Below are 18,346 nucleotides of genomic sequence, written 5' to 3' on the forward strand. Positions count from 1 at the left end.
GACTTCTACCTGTGTTATCCTGCAATTCTCACAAACACATTAGTCCCTCAACTAGGTTTGTCGTCAATACTCCAAAACCAACTAGGGGTGGCACTAGATGCACTTACAGAAACGGTTCCAAAGTCGATGTGATCGCGATCGGCACGCTACCTCTACATCTACCTTCGGGATTAATATTAGACCTAAATAATTGTTATTTGGTGCCAGCGTTAAGCATGAACATTATATCTGGATCTTGTTTGATGCGAGACGGTTATTCATTTAAATCAGAGAATAATGGTTGTTCTATTTATATGAGTAATATCTTTTATGGTCATGCACCCTTGAAGAGTGGTCTATTCTTATTGAATCTCGATAGTAGTAACACACATATTCATAATGTTGAAGCCAAAAGATGCAGAGTTGATAATGATAGTGCAACTTATTTGTGGCACTGCCGTTTAGGTCATATCGGTGTAAAGCGCATGAAGAAACTCCATACTGATGGACTTTTGGAACCACTTGATTATGAATCACTTGGTACTTGCGAACCGTGCCTCATGGGCAAGATGACTAAAACGCTGTTCTCCGGTACTATGGAGAGAGCAACAGATTTGTTGGAAATCATACATACAGATGTATGTGGTCCGATGAATATTGAGGCTCGTGGCGGATATCGTTATTTTCTCACCTTCACAGATGACTTAAGCAGATAGGGTATATCTACTTAATGAAACATAAGTCTGAAACGTTTGAAAAGTTCAAAGAATTTCAGAGTGAAGTTGAAAATCATCGTAACAAGAAGTTTCTACGATCTGATCGTGGAGGAGAATATTTGAGTTACGAGTTTGGTGTACATTTGAAACAATGCGGAATAGTTTCGCAACACACGCCACCCGGAACACCACAGCGTAATGGTGTGTCCGAACGTCGTAATCGTACTTTACTAGATATGGTGCGATCTATGATGTCTCTTACCGATTTACCGCTATCGTTTTGGGGTTATGCTTTGGAGACGGCCGCATTCACGTTAAATAGGGCACCATCAAAATCCGTTGAGACGACGCCTTATGAACTATGGTTTGGCAAGAAACCAAAGTTGTCGTTTCTGAAAGTTTGGGGCTGCGATGCTTATGTGAAAAAGCTTCAACCTGATAAGCTCGAACCCAAATCGGAGAAATGTGTCTTCATAGGATATCCAAAGGAGACTATTGGATACACCTTCTATCACAGATCCGAAGGCAAGACTTTTGTTGCTAAGTTCGGAAACTTTCTGGAGAAGGAGTTTCTCTCGAAAGAAGTGAGTGGGAGGAAAGTAGAACTTGACTAGGTAACTGTACTTGCTCCCTTATTGGAAAGTAGTACATCAAAGAAACCTGTTTCTGAGACACCTACACCAATTAGTGAGGAAGCTAATGATAAAGATCATGAAACTTCAGAACAAGATACTACTGAACCTCGTAGATCAACCAGAGTGAGATCCGCACCAGAGTGGTACGGTAATCCTGTTCTGGAAATCATGATACTAGATCATGATGAACCTACGAACTATGAAGAAGCGATGGTGAGCCCAGATTCCGCAAAATGGCTTGAAGCCATGAAATCTGAGATGGGATCCATCTATGAGAACAAAGTATGGACTTTGGTTGACTTGCCCAATGATCGGCAAGCAATTGAGAATAAATGGATCTTCAAGAAGAAGACTGACGCCGACGGTAATATTACTGTCTACAAATCTCGACTTGTCGCAAAAGGGTTTCGGCAAGTTCAAGGGGTTGACTACGATGAGACCTTCTCACCCGTAGCGATGCTTAAGTCTATCCGAATCATGTTAGCAATTGCCGCATTTTATGATTATGAAATTTGGCAGATGGATGTCAAAACTGCATTCCTGAATGGATTTCTGGAAGAAGAGTTGTATATGATGCAACCGGAAGGTTTTGTCGATCCAAAGGGAGCTAACAAAGTGTGCAAGCTCCAACGATCCATTTATGGATTGGTGCAAGCCTCTCGGAGTTGGAATAAACGCTTTGATAGTGTGATCAAAGCATTTGGTTTTATACAAACTTTTGGAGAAGCCGGTATTTACAAGGAAGTGAGTGGGAGCTCTGTAGCATTTCTGATATTATATGTGGATGACATATTACTGATTGGAAATGATATAGAATTTCTGGATAGCATAAAGGGATACTTGAATAAGAGTTTTTCAATGAAAGACCTCGGTGAAGCTGCTTACATATTAGGCATAAAGATCTATAGAGATAGATCAAGACGTTTAATTGGACTTTCACAAAGCACATACCTTGACAAGATTTTGAAGAAGTTCAAAATGGATCAAGCAAAGAAAGGGTTCTTGCCTGTGTTACAAGGTGTGAAGTTGAGTCAGACTCAATGCCCGACCACTGCAGAAGATAGAGAGAAAATGAAAGATGTTCCCTATGCTTCAGCCATAGGCTCTATCATGTATGCAATGCTGTGTACCAGACCTGATGTGGCCTTGCTATAAGTCTAGCAGGGAGGTACCAAAGTAATCCAGGAGTGGATCACTGGACAGCGGTCAAGAACATCCTGAAGTACCTGAAAAGGACTAAGGATATGTTTCTCATATATGGAGGTGACAAAGAGCTCATCGTAAACGGTTATGTTGATGCAAGCTTTGACACTGATCCGGACGATTCTAAATCGCAAACCGGATACGTGTTTACATTAAACGGTGGAGCTGTCAGTTGGTGCAGTTCTAAACAAAGTGTCGTGGTGGGATCTACGTGTGAAGCGGAATACATAGCTGCTTCGGAAGCAGCAAATGAAGGAGTCTGGATGAAGGAGTTCATATCCGATCTAGGTGTCATACCTAGTGCATCGGGTCCAATGAAAATCTTTTGTGACAATACTGGTGCAATTGCCTTGGCGAAGGAATCCAGATTTCACAAGAGAACCAAGCACATCAAGAGACGCTTTAATTCCATCCGGTATCTAGTCCAGGTGGGAGACATAGAGATTTGCAAGATACATACGGATCTAAATGTTGCAGACCCGTTGAGTAAGCCTCTTCCACGAGCAAAACATGATCAGCACCAAGGCTCCATGGGTGTTAGAATCATTACTGTGTAATCTAGATTATTGACTCTAGTGCAAGTGGGAGACTGAAGGAAATATGCCCTAGAGGCAATAATAAAGTTATTATTTATTTCCTTATATCATGATAAAAGTTTATTATTCATGCTAGAATTGTATTAACCGGAAACATAATACATGTGTGAATACATAGACAAACAGAGTGTCACTAGTATGCCTCTACTTGACTAGCTCGTTAATCAAAGATGGTTATGTTTCCTAACCATGGACAAAGAGTTGTTATTTGATTAACGGGATCACATCATTAGTTGAATGATCTGATTGACATGGACCCATTCCATTAGCTTAGCACCCGATCGTTTAGTATGTTGCTATTGCTTTCTTCATGACTTATACATGTTCCTATGACTATGAGATTATGCAACTCCCGTTTGCCAGAGGAACACTTTGTGTGCTACCAAACGTCACAACGTAACTGGGTGATTATAAAGGAGCTCTACAGGTGTCTCCAAAGGTACATGTTGGGTTGGCGTATTTCGAGATTAGGATTTGTCACTCCGATTGTCGGAGAGGTATCTCTGGGCCCTCTCGGTAATGCACATCACTTAAGCCTTGCAAGCATTGCAACTAATGAGTTAGTTGCGGGATGATGTATTACAGAACGAGTAAAGAGACTTGCCGGTAACGAGATTGAACTAGGTATTGAGATACCGACGATCGAATCTCGGGCAAGTAACATACCGATGACAAAGGGAACAACGTATGTTGTTATGCGGTCTGACCGATAAAAGATCTTCGTAGAATATGTAGGAGCCAATATGAGCATCCAGGTTCCGCTATTGGTTATTGACCGGAGACGTGTCTCGGTCATGTCTACATTGTTCTCGAACCCGTAGGGTCCGCACGCTTAAGGTTACGATGACAGTTATATTATGAGTTTATGCATTTTGATGTACCGAAGTTGTTCGGAGTCCCGGATGTGATCACGGACATGACGAGGAGTCTCGAAATGGTCGAGACATAAAGTTGATATATTGGAAGCCTATGTTTGGATATCGGAAGTGTTCCGGGTGAAATCGGGATTTTACCGGAGTACCGGGAGGTTACCGGAACCCCCCGGGAGGTATATGGGCCTTAGTGGGCCTTAGTGGAAGAGAGGAGAGGTGGCCAGAGATGGGCCGCGCCCCCTCCCCCCTTGGTCCGAATTGGACAAGGAGAGGGGGCCGGCCCCCTTCCTCCTCTCTCTCCTCTTTCCCCCCCTCCACGAATCCTATTCCAACTAGGAAAGGGGGGAGTCCTACTCCCAGAAGGAGTAGGACTCCTCCTGGCGCGCCACTCTGGCCGGCCGGCCCCCCTCCCTTGAACCTTTATATACGGAGGCAGGGGCACCCCTAGAGACACAAGTTGATCCACGTGATCATATTCTTAGCCGTGTGCGGTGCCCCCTTCCACCATAGTCCTCGATAATATTGTAGCGGTGCTTAGGCGAAGCCCTGCGACAGTAGTACATCAAGATCGTCACCACGCCGTCGTGCTGACGGAACTCTTCCCCGACACTTTGCTGGATCGGAGTCCGGGGATCGTCATCGAGCTGAACGTGTGCTAGAACTCGGAGGTGCCGTAGTTTCGGTGCTTGATCGGTCGGGCCGTGAAGACGTACGACTACATCAAAACGCTTCCGCTTGTCGATCTACAAGGGTACGTAGATCACACTCTCCCCTCTCGTTGCTATGCATCACCATGATCTTGCGTGTGTAGGAATTTTTTTGAATACTACGTTCCCCAGGTTGTGGCACCAACGGGACTAAAGGGGGGCATTAGTCCCGGGTCGTAGCACCAACCGGAACTAATGCCCCCCTTTAGTCCCGGTTGGTGCCACCAACCGGGACCAAAGGCCCGTGCTGCCCCGAACCCAAATATTTAGTCCCACCTCGCTAGTTGAGAGGGAGGCGCACCTGTTTATAAGGTGCGGTGCGCCTTCCCTCTCGAGCTCCTCTCTGAAGCAGGCTTTCGGGCCTAACACTGCAATCTGTGCCTGTGGGCCTACTGGGCCTCCCGCGGGCCTGAATCCTGGCCCATGGTAGGGTTTCTAGTCGTATTCAGGCCGTGGGGGCCCAGTAGGTGGCACTGTTTTTGTTTTTTTGTTTTTTTTGTTTCTACTTAGAACTAAATACTTATAGTTTTGTAGTGTTTTCTTTTTTCTTTTAGGTCACAATAATTATAAACATTTTGTTAGTGCCATTAGTTTTAAAATTTGAATAGTTTAAATTTGATTTTTTTTAAATTTGTGTGAATCACTAGTTTATGAATAACTTTACTATAAAAACTGATTTTTGAGTCAATCTTTTTCCTGCTATTTAATATTACTGTGTTTTATCATTATACTCAATTTGGTAATTTTAGTTAGTCATAACAAATATTATAGGGGTGAGCCCTATTTTTTTCCAGTTTTTTGTTTTGTTTTCTGCATTATTTATTTCCTTTTGTTTTTTGCTTTATTTTTTAATTCTTTTTGCTTTTAGTTTTAGAAAAATTATAAACTTTCTCTTAGTGCCATTAGTTTTCAAATTTGAAAACACTTTTTTAGTTTTTTTGTTTTCTTTGTTGCTTTATTTATTTTATTTTGTTTCTACTTACAACAAAATACTTATTGTTGCTATTTTTATGTTTTCCCGGTTTTTTTGTTTTGTTTTCTGTATTATTTATTTTCTTTTGTTTTTTGCTTTATTTTTTTAATTCTTTTTGCTTTTAGGTCAGCAAAATTATAAACTTTCTATTAGTGCCATTAGTTTTAGAAAAATTATAAACTTTCTGTTAGTGCCATTAGTTTTAAAATTTGAATAGTTTAAATTTGATTTTTTTAAAATTTGTGTGAATCACTAGTTTATGAATAACTTTACTATAAAAATTGATTTTTGAGTCAATCTTTTTCCTGCTATTTAATATTACTGTGTTTTATCATTATACTCTATTTGGTAATTTTAGTTAGTCATAACAAATATTATAGGGGTGAGCCCTATTTTTTTCCAGTTTTTTTGTTTTGTTTTCTGCATTATTTATTTCCTTTTGTTTTTTTGCTTTATTTTTTAATTCTTTTTGCTTTTAGTTTTAGAAAAATTATAAACTTTCTGTTAGTGCCATTAGTTTTCAAATTTGAAAACAATTTTTTAGTTTTTTAGTTTTCTTTGTTGCTTTATTTATTTTATTTTGTTTCTACTTACAACAAAATACTTATTGTTGCTATTTTTATTTTTTTCTAGTTTTTTTGTTTTGTTTTCTGTATTATTTATTTTCTTTTGTTTTTTGCTTCATTTTTTAATTCTTTTTGCTTTTAGGTCAGCAAAATTATAAACTTTCTGTTAGTGCCATTAGTTTTATAAAAATATAAACTTTCTGTTAGTGCCATTAGTTTTCTAATTTGAATAGTTTAAATTTGAACATAGATGCACCTATAGAGAAAATTCAACCTAAATTCATAGTTTTCATATGAACTCTGAAAAAGTTGGCATAGCATACTCGCCTGTTACAAATTTGGCATGGTATCATCATAATAGTTGCGGGAGAAAGTCTTCACTTTTTCTTCGCTTGTGTCATTTGCTTATTGCGCCGTAACCATGGATAATCTTCATTGTTTATCAGGATGCTTGGGTCAGCCTTGACATTGAAGGGAGGAATTTCATGAAACTTTTCATAATCTTCAGACATGTCTGTCTTGCCATCCAGTCCCAGGATGTCCCTTTTTCCTGAAAGAACTATGTGGCGCTTTGGCTCATCGTATGATGTATTCGCTTCCTTATCTTTTCTTTTTCTCGGTTTGGTAGACATGTCCTTCACATAGATAACCTGTGCCACATCATTGTCTAGGACGAACGGTTCGTCAGTGTACCCAAGATTTTTCAGATCCACTGTTGTCATTCCGTACTGTGGGTCTACCTGTACCCCGCCGCCTAACAGATTGACCCATTTGCACTTAAACAAAGGGACCTTAAAATTAGGTCCGTAGTCAAGTTCCCATATGTCCACTATGTAACCATAATATGTATCCTTTCCGCTCTCGGTTGCTGCATCGCGGACACTGCTGTTTTGGTTGGTGCTCTTTTGATCTTGGGCGATCGTATAAAATGTATTCCCACTTATCTCGTATCCTTTGTAAGTCAATACAGTCAAAGATGGTCCCCTGGACAACAAGTACAACTCATCACAAACAGTGTTGTCACCTTTGAGACGTGTTTCCAACCAACTGCTGAAAGTCCTGATGTGTTCACATGTAATCCAGTCGTCGCAATGCTCCGGGTGTTTGGAGCGCAGACTGTTCTTGTGTTCATCGACATACGGGGTCACCAAGGTAGAGTTCTGTAGAACTGTGTAGTGTGCTTAAGACCAAGAATATCCGTCCCTACATATTATTGAGTCTCTTCCAAGAGTGCCTTTTCTAGTCAGTCTCCCCTCATACCGCGATTTAGGGAGACCTATCTTGTTAAGGCCAGGAATGAAGTCAAGACAAAACCCGATAACATCCTCTGTTTGATGGCCCATGGAGATGCTTCCTTCTGGCCTAGCGCGATTACAGACATATTTCTTTAGGACTCCCATGAACCTCTCAAAGGGGAACATATTGTGTAGAAATACGGGCCCCAGGATGAAAATCTCGTCGACTAGATGAACTAGGACGTGCGTCATGATATTGAAGAAGGATGGTGGGAACACCAGCTCGAAACTGACAAGACATTGCACCACATCACTCCTTAGCCTTGGTACGATTTCTGGATCAATCACCTTTTGAGAGATTGCATTGAGGAATGCACATAGCTTCACAATGGCTAATCGGACGTTTTCCGGTAGAAGCCCCCTCAATGCAACCGGAAGCAGTTGCGTCATAATCACGTGGCAGTCATGAGACTTTAGGTTCTGAAACTTTTTCTCTGGCATATTTATTATTCCCTTTATATTCGATGAGAAGCCAGTCATGACCTCCATACTGAGCAGGCATTCAAAGAAGATTTCTTTCTCTTCTTTCATAAGAGCGTAGCTGGCAGGACCTTTATACTGCTTCGGAGGCATGCCGTCTTTTTCGTGCAAACGTTGCAGGTCCTCCCGTGCCTCAGGTGTATCTTTTGTCTTCCCATACACGCCCAAGAAGCCTAGCAGGTTCACGCAAAGGTTCTTCGTCACGTGCATCATGTCGATTGAGGAGCGCACCTCTAGGTCTTTCTAGTAGGGTAGGTCCCAAAATATAGATTTCTTCTTCCACATGGGTGCGTGTCCCTCAGCGTCATTCGGAACAGCTAGTCCACCGGGACCCTTTCCAAAGATTACGTAGTGTAAATCATTGACCATAGCAAGCACGTGATCACCGGTGCGCATGGCGGGCTTCTTCCGGTGATCCGCCTCGCCTTTGAAATGCTTGCCTTTCTTTCGACATTGATGGTTGGTCGGAAGAAATCGACGATGGCCCAGGTACACATTCTTCCTGCATTTGTCCAGGTATATACTTTCAGTGTCATCTAAACAGTGCGTGCATGCGTGGTATTCTTTGTTTGTCTGTCCTGAAAGGTTACTGAGAGCGGGCCAATCGTTGATGGTCACGAACAGCAACGCCTTAAGGTTAAATTCCTCCTGTCTGTGCTCATCCCACGTACGTACACTGTCTCCATTCCAAAGTTGTAAAAGTTCTTCAACTAATGGCCTTAGGTACACATCATTGTCGTTGCCGGGTTGCTTAGGGCCTTGGATGAGAACTGGCATCATAATGAACTTCCGCTTCATGCACATCGAAGGAGGAAGGTTATACATACATAGAGTCACGGGCCAGATGCTGTGATTGCTGCTCTGCTCCCCGAAAGGATTAATGCCATCCGCGCTTAAAGCAAACCATACATTCATTGGGTCCTTTACAAACTCATCCCAGTACTTTCTCTCGATTTTTCTCCACTGCGACCCGTCAGCGGGTGCTCTCAACTTCCCATCTTTCTTTCGGTTCTCACTATGCCATCGCATCAACTTGGCATGCTCTTCATTTCTGAACAGACATTTCAACCGTGGTATTATAGGAGCATACCACATCACCTTCACAGGAACCCTCTTCCTGGGGGGCTCGCCGTCAACATCACTAGGGTCATCTCGTCTGATCTTATACCGCAATGCACCGCATACCGGGCATGCGTTCAGATCCTTGTATGCACCGCGGTAGAGGATGCAGTCATTAGGGCATGCATGTATCTTCTCCACCTCCAATCCTAGAGGGCATACGACCTTCTTTGCTGCGTATGTATTGTCGGGCAATTCGTTATCCTGTGGAAGCTTCTTCTTCAATATTTTCAGTAGCTTCTCAAATCCTTTGTCAGCCACAGCATTCTTTGCCTTCCACTGCAGCAATTCCAGTACGGTACCGAGCTTTGTGTTGCCATCTTCGCAATTGGGGTATAACCCTTTTTTGTGATCCTCTAACATGCGATCGAACTTCAGCTTCTCCTTTTGACTAATGCATTGCGTCCTTGCATCGACAATGACCCGGCGGAGATCATCATCATCGGGCACATCGTCTGGTTCCTCTTGATCTTCAGCAGCTTCACCCGTGGCAGCATCATTGGGCACATCGTCTGGTTCCTCTTGATCTTCACCAGCTCCCCCTGTTGCAGCATCACCGTATTCAGGGGGCACATAGTTGTCATCATACTCTTCTTCTTCGCCGTCTTCCATCATAACCCCTATTTCTCCGTGCCTCGTCCAAACATTATAGTGTGGCATGAAACCCTTGTAAAGCAGGTGGGAGTGAAGGATTTTCCGGTTAGAGTAAGACCTCGTATTCCCACATTCAGTGCATGGACAACACATAAAACCATTCTGCTTGTTTGCCTCAGCCGCATCGAGAAACTCATGCATGCCCTTAATGTACTCGCGGGTGTGTCTGTCACCGTACATCCATTGCCGGTTCATCTGCGTGCATTATATATAATTAAGTGTCCAAATTAATAGAAGTTCATCATCACATTAAAACCAAAGTGCATACATAGTTCTCATCTAACAACATATAGCTCTCCAGAGCATCTAATTAATTAAACCATACATTGAAACTATGTAAAACATTTCAATGCGAAAACAAATGCGATCATAATCGCAACCAAGGTAACAATTGATCCAACGACATAATGATACCAAGCCTCGGTATGAATGGCATATTTTCTAATCTTTCTAATCTTCAAGTGCATTGCATCCATCTTGATCTTGTGATCATCGACGACATCCGCAACATGCAACTCCAATATCATCTTCTCCTCCTCATTTTTTTTATTTTTTCCTTCAACAAATTGTTTTCTTCTTCAACTAAATTTAACCTCTCGACAATAGGGTCGGTTGGCATTTCCGATTCACATACATCCTAGATAATAAAATCTATGTCACGTTGGTCGGCATAATTTTCATAAACAATAAATGAACCAATAGTTATAAAGATAATATACATACCACATCCGAATCATAGACAGGACGAGGGCCGACGGGGGCGGATACCAAAACCATCGCACTATATAAGATGCAATAATAAATGTAAGAAAATGATACAAGTATCTATCTAAACATACAAGTAAGAATATTTTTCCTTTCAGAAAGAAGATAAGAACAAGAGGCTCACCACGGTGGTGTCGGTGATCAGATTGGCGCGGGTGATCAACGGCGGTGAATACGGGGACGGGGCGTGACGGACCGCTAAATCTAGACAAATCTCGAGGAAAATGGAGCTTGGAGGTCGAGCTTCGAGAGGAGAAAGCTTAAGTAGTGTGGCTCGGGCATTCCATCGAACACCTCATGTGCATAGGAGGTGAGCTAGAGCACCACAAAGCCCTCTCCCCCTCGGCTAGAAAAAACAGAGCACTGTGCTCTGCTCTTGCGCGAGGTGGTATATATAGGCACCTCATTGGTCCCGGTTTGTGACATGAGCCGGGACTAAAGGGGAGCCTTTGGTCCCGGTTCAAGCCACCAACTGGGACCAATGGTGGTGGGCCAGGAGCGAGTCCCATTGGTCCCGGTTCGTCCCACCAACCGAGACCAAAAGGTCCAGATGAACCGGGACCAATGGCCCACGTGGCCCGGCCGGCCCCCTGGGCTCACGAACCGGGACCAATGCCCACATTGGTCCCGGTTCTAGACTGAACCGGGACTAATGGGCTGACCCGGCCTGGACCAAAGCCCTGTTTTCTACTAGTGCCTCGAGGTCCTTGAGGATGAGCTCGTAGTGAACACCCTTAAAGCCAAGGCGAGGATTGCCTAGCTATGGCATGGTTATGACTTATGACTTGGTATAAAAGATAATTGTTTCATAAATTGTTTAATATTTGATTTGCATGCATGAAATGGATGATAGGTGTAGAAGTGCATGCTCTCGCCAATGCAATCAAAAAACCGATCTGATGGAAGACTAGACACCACATTATACGTCAACACTCCCCCTCACGTGTGGCTCCCTCAGGCCTAAACGTGGACCGAAAGTGGGCTGCAATTTTAATTGCACCAGCCGGGTCTTGAACTCAAGACCTCTTGGCTTCGATACCATGTAGAAGTGCATGCTCTAGCCAATGCAACCAAAAGACCGATCTGAGAGAGAGGGCCGGACATTATACTCCAACTATAGGATTTCAATTCCCGGCGATCGTGGATGGGTAGATGAAGATTGGGTCAAGGGGGCAGAAGTTGTTTGTCAATAGGTTGAGCCACTGCATGTGCCCAGCTTGGAAACCTCCACCACCTTGGATGTGCCACCACCGCGCCCACCTGCACCCTCGAGCATTGCCTGTCGTTGTGGTTCTTCAGACCATGTATGTCGATTGTCATGCCTCCTCTCCTCCACTGTCGATGCCACCTGCACGACCAAGGTGGTCGTGGCAGGATCGTGTGAGCAAGGCGGCGATGGCGTCTAAGTGGGGCCATGACGGAGGTATTCAATCGGGAGTGGACCTAGCCATCGCGGGGCGAGGGAGAAGACATGGTTGGCAGCCTAGGAGATGATTGATTTGGTAAGGAAAAAACACAGGAGAAAACTAGATGCCGCCGAAGATAGAAAGAGCGAGTTTTACATATGAGAGAGAGATGGGTGAGGAGAAAAAAAATTAAAAGAGGAGTGGAGAAGGGCGATAAAGAAAAATAACTGAGGGCAGAATGTGGTGAGGCGAACGTTTCAACAGGAGCCAGAGCATCTCACGAACCTCGGTGAACACCTCGTTGCGACCGATAATGGCGACGCTGCTGCCGTTGTACTTGCCGGTGGTGAAGACGAAGTTCATGAGCATGAGCAGCGCCAGCTGGTCCTTGCCGGCGGCGATGTACGTTGCCCTGGGCGTGGCCCATGAGCCTGGATGAGTTGAGGCTCGGCCCCGCGGTGAGTGAGTTGTCCATGACCATGACGGCGCTGAAGGCTGTCTTGGAGGTGTTGGTCGTGGCCGCACGCGCCACCGGCACCGACGTCGGGTCCGGTCCGCTCACCATGTCGTGCCATGCCAGTACACCTTGAGGTGCGTCTCCTTCTGGGACGACATGGTCTGCGGCCGCATGGTGGCCAGGGCGAGGAGGACGACGAAGAGCGCGGCAGAGGCCATGGATTTCCCTTGAGTAGTCGGTGTTTTGCTGTTGTGATGCTTTTGTGGGCTTGGCCATGATGCGTGCTGTGTGCGTACTTCGTATGCTAGTATTTACGCACTGCGGCTGGGCGCGAAAGCGGGTACCCGTACATTAGGCGGCGCATTGACAGTTCAGTGAGAGATATATGTGTTCGGCTTGTTAGAACTAGTGACTTCGCAGTAGGTACAACGGCTCATCTGCAACAGTGCCCAACGACCGTCCTCGCCGGGCGATGTACATGGTGGTGCGTATCTTTCTAGCTAGAAGGCGGTGTGGTGGCTTCATTTCGAACGTTAGCTCTCCTGCCATGCACCCTTCTGAAGATATCTTGTGCCACCTGGAAGAACTAGCTACGTCACTAAGTATGTTTTACGTTCCTTCTTGTGCCACCTGGAAAAATGGACTGGCTCAATTGACCCATTCAGTGAACTTACTGAAGCCTGGGTGATTGTTGAGGGGCTGTCCTCTAAATGGTGTACATGAAAAGTGCTATCTCAAATAGCCTCATGCTTTGGAATTCTTGTAGATGTTGACTGGAATGGCCTGATGAAGAGCTTCTATGAGAAAGTGAGGATCAAAATTGCCTACAGAGACCCAACAAAAATCCCCTTTGAAAGAATTATGGAGATGAGGAAAAAACCGTATATCCTATCCTTCACTGTGGAGGGCTTTGACCAGGTGGGTGCTGATGACCCCAATGATGATGATGGCCCCACTGATATAACAGTAGATGAGGACAACAAGACAACAGAGGAGGAGGAACTGGATAAAGACTTGCTGGATGATGGAGAGGAACCCATTGATGCTCAAGACCTTGCCAACAGAGCCCCCACAAAAACTCCACCTCGGAAGAAAACAGTTAATGATGGTGCTTCATTTCATCCCCATGCTCTTTTGGAGGCATGCTTCTCTCCTGTGAGAGTCAACAGGAAACCTGACCAAGATGATATGGGCCCAAACAGACCCTCAATACCTTTTGCTGAAGCGATCAAATCTCTCAGCAGCCCACTCAACAGAGCTGATGAAAACACCATGGTTACTGCATCACCAAGTGGGATTGATGCTACCACTTCCCCTGTGTCTGCCCAAAAGATGTATTGCTCTGGTCTGCTGAAAGAACTGGAAGATTCTTCTTCTGACACTGACAGTGAATCTGCTGAACCTGAGGAGGATATGATTACTGTTGAGACACACATAGCTACTGGCCTGAAGATGATGGAGCTCATGGATAAAACCAAAGGGAAGGCTTCACCAAAAACCAAGTGGGGACCAGTGATTGCTCCAAGACTGAGTTCCAGAGCCCACAACAGGCAAAACATCATGGAAAAAGCTGCAGCCTACAAAATGAAGAAAAACCTGGAGATCCCACCTACCTTTAAAAGTAAGTCTTTTACTGATGATGCTATTTCTAATTTAGAGGCTTATGCTTCTGCAGTTAATCTCAAAATTGGTGATGATGAGAGAGACAAGAACCACATCATTAACCAGATTATTAGAGATGAATCTGAAAAATGTCTTGTGTTTGCTTCCCAAAATCCTGAAGTTTCCTTGCCTGATAGTTTAGATATTGGACCAGACATTGATAATGGACTTTATACTCCAGAAAAAGACATTCCCAACACTCACACATCAGGGGGCACTGCTGATGATGTGGGTGGAAATGGGAATAATGTGAGAGGAGGACTTTTTAGTCTGACACACCCTTTCAAAATTCCATGATTGGTATCTTTTGGAATATTAGAGGTTTGGGCCAAAAAGGGAAACTACAGTGCTTGTCTGACTTGGTTGGTAAATATAAACCTGATTTTTTAGGATTTCAAGAAATTAAGAGAGAAACTTTATCTGACTCCTTCCTTAATGCCTTAGCTGGTTCTAGTGTGTATGACTGGCACATTCTACCTGCTGTAGGCTCTGCTGGGGGTATCCTTGTGGGTACCAAAACCAATCTTTTTGAGGTACTTAGTGTTAGCTGTAAAAAATACTGCATTATCATTACCCTGAAAAATAAGACTGATGGGTTTTGTTGGCATCTGATTGTGGTTTATGGCACAGCTTATGCTGTAGACAAGATTGATTTTATTGCGGAATTGCATGAGAATATGGATGATTTATGTTATCCTGTTTTACTGGGAGGTGACTTTAATCTGATTAGAGAAGCTAAGGATAAATCCTCAGGCAATATAAATGCTTCCTGGACATTATTGTTCAATGACTGGATAAATAAATGGGGCCTTATGGAATATAGATTAGCTAACAGGGTATATACTTGGAGCAACAACCAAGACAACCCTATCTTTGCCACTATTGACAGGGTTTTCTCTGCCACCAGTTGGGATAGTCACTTCCCTCTCACTACCTTATGTGCCCTTCCTAGGGTGGGGAGTGACCATGCCCCAATACTTCTTGATTCTGGAATGAGTAGCAATAACCCTACTAAACCTTTTAGATTTGAGAAATGGTGGTTAGACCAACCAGATTTTAGACCCTTAGTGGAGAAAATTTGGGCCACACCATCACCGTGTACAACTACTATTGGGACCTGGCAATTTAAAACCAAACTATTTAGGAAAAGTGTTAAAGGATGGAGCATTAATCTGGAAGCAGCTATGAAGAAGAAAAAGAAAGAGCTCCTTCTGGAGTTTGATATCCTAGATATCTTTGCTGAACAAAACAGGACAAATGCTGGGGATGTCCTCAGAATGAAACAAATTAAAGAGGAACTTGAGGGGATCTGGAAGAAAGAAGAGACTGGCATATGGCAGAGATCTAGAGATAGGAAGATCAAAGAAGGGGACAGAAACACAGCCTACTTCCATGCTGTTGCTAATCAACGCAGAAGGAAGAATCAATTGACTGTCCTGGAGGGCCCTAATGGGCCTGTATACTCCACTAAGGACATGATGGAGGTGGCCACTAACTTTTATAAAAACCTCTTTGGGTTTGAGCCTAAACCTAATATACACTTGGATGACCAGTTTTGGTCTGATGAAGAAATGGTGACAGAAGCTGAAAATACTTCCCTGGAAAGACCTTTTTCAGAAGAAGAAATTAAAGAGGTCATTATGGGATCTTATGCTAATGGAGCCCCTGGTCCTGACGGTTTGTCTTTTCTTTTTTATCAACAATTCTGGGAGGTGATCAAGGGTGACTTTATGGTCCTGGTTAAAGATTTTGAAAATGGGATTCTGGATGTCCAGAGACTAAACTATTCTATTGTTACTTTGATCCCTAAAGAGCCAGATGCCAAGAACATGAGGAAATTCAGACCCATCTGTTTGAGCAATTGTTCTGTTAAGATATTCAGTAAAGCTATGACAAACAGAGTTGGCCCTGTTGGTCATAGGCTCCTATCCCCATGTCAATCTACCTTTGTGAGAGGCAGGTTCATTTTGGAAAGTGTAGTTACTGCTCATGAGGCCATCCATGAGGTCCATAAATCAAAAGAATCTGGGATTGTTCTCAAAATAGATTATGAAAAATCCTATGATAGAGTGAACTGGGATTTCCTAGTAGAAATGCTTACATCTAGGGGTTTTGGGGCTAAGTGGATTAGATGGAACTTATCCATTTTGCAACAAAGCTCTTTCTGTGTTAAGATCAATGATACCCTGGGTCCATACTTTGTGGGTGGAAAAGGTTTAAAACAAGGGGATCCAAGTTCCCCCATGCTTTTTAATTTGGTAGCTGATGTGTTTTCTCGCATGTTAGCTAAAGCTGTTAATAACAATATCATATCTGGGATTGTTCCCCATATCATCCCTCAAGGACTCATATGCCTGCAATATGCTGATGATACAATTCTCTTTCTTAACCCTAAACCTGAATATGTTAGGAACTTGAAATGGCTACTTGCCTGCTTTCAAAACCTTTCTGGGTTAAAAATCAATTATGACAAATGTGAAGTAGTACCTATCAATATGAATGAGGATGATGCTAAACTCCTGTCTCAGATTTTCTGTTGTAAATTAGGGGATTTCCCTCTAAAATATCTTGGAGTTCCTCTTCACTACCTCAAATTGAGGAGAGAAGACATCCAATACATCATAGATAAGATCATCAAAAGGATATGTGGATGGAAGGGGAGATTGCTTAGCTATGAGGCAAAACTAGTCCTCCTTAAGGCATGCATTGCCAGTATCCCCATGTACCTCATGTCAGTTATTAAGTTCCCCAAGTGGGCGATCAAAGCCATCACTTCTCAGATGGCTCATTTTTTCTGGGGGAATGTGGGGGATGAACATAAGTACCATCTTGCTAACTGGGGTTTGATCTCCCAGAAAAAAGACTTTGGTGGTCTGGGGGTATCTAACCTGAGAGAATTCAACATGGCCTTACTAGCCTCTTGGGCTAAAAGGTATTTTATGGACAGTAACAAAAACTGGGTGAAGCTGATCGACCACAAATATAAAACAGCTAAGCCGAATATATTGTGGTCTAGGCAGGGGGTGGGTTCTCCCTTCTGGAAAGGTGTCACCTGGGCTTTCGAGGGGGTTAGACCCTTCTATAAATGGAAACCAGGGAATGGTAATAAAATAAGTTTTTGGGATGACGTTTGGGTGGGGGATTCTTCCCTCAAAACCCAATTCTGGGACGTATATGAAATCTACCAACAGCAATGCTGCGCAGTTTTTGAGGTATGGGATGGTTCTACTCTCAAACTTACCTTTAACAGATGTGTGGAGCCTGGATTTTTAGATAGATGGCATGAATTGATCCGAATCATCTCTGATATGACAATAACTGACGAGACGGACCAACCCATTTGGAGATTGGAACCGTCGGGGGTCTATTCAGTTAAGTCATTTTATAACATGATTAATTGGGGAGGGGTGTCTATCCCCATTTGGAGAAAATTCTGGAAGATTGTTGTACCTCACAGATATCTAGTCTTTCTTTGGCTAGCTTTTCATAACAAAATTCTTACCAGGGATAACCTGAATAAGAGGAGAGAGGTGGAAAATCTAAAATGCTTATTTTGTAATGAGGATGAAACTGTCTGTCACCTGTTCTTTGAGTGTGTGGTTGCTAAACAAGTTTGGAGTGATATATCTGACTCTTTTGAGTTTAGTATTCCAAATGACATGAATGAATTATCTTCCTTCTGGAATCTAAATAACAAAAAGTCTGTTACTAATATTGCTTGTGTTGCTACCATTTGGAGCATTTGGACGATGTGTAATGATATGTGCTTTCAGGGCGTACAGTAGACAAACACACGTACAATCTTGGCAAGAATCAGCTCGTCACTACATCAATGAAAGGTGCTATGTGTGGGCGACCAATCGGTGCTGCTGAGAAGATGCATCCAACTCCTAGATCGGCGAAGAGGCGAGGTGCTCAGGATTACATGGGAGTCGGCCTGAGAGCTTGCAAGAGAAAGATCGAAGAGGAGATGCTGAAGATTCACCCAGAATGAAAAGTAGAGATAAAAAATAGCAGAGTGATCTGTTTTCAGTTCCCCTGTCATGGTAGATGTATGTCCGTCTTTGCACTTCCTTAGAATGCTGAAATTTGTCTTTGACTCCGTTGTCTCTGGTCCTGCCATTCAGGCAGGTCCCGAATGCTTGTAATGGTCTGCTGTGACTCGCTTTACTTTGTTTTAATAAAATGGAGCGGGGGGAAACTCTTTTCGATCAAAAAAAAAATCCACGAGTCTAGCAGCGCACGCAGTAAAGATAACATT

General features: G+C 43.4%; 1 pseudogene; it reads right to left on the minus strand.

The window, feature by feature from the left end:
- Positions 1 to 12,155: 12,155 nt before the first annotated feature.
- LOC125506948 lies at positions 12,156 to 12,972 on the minus strand (annotated as a pseudogene).
- Positions 12,973 to 18,346: the final 5,374 nt, after the last annotated feature.

This window comes from Triticum urartu, chromosome 5 (genome assembly GCF_003073215.2).
Source record: "Triticum urartu cultivar G1812 chromosome 5, Tu2.1, whole genome shotgun sequence".
NCBI classification, from domain to species: Eukaryota; Viridiplantae; Streptophyta; class Magnoliopsida; order Poales; family Poaceae; genus Triticum; species Triticum urartu.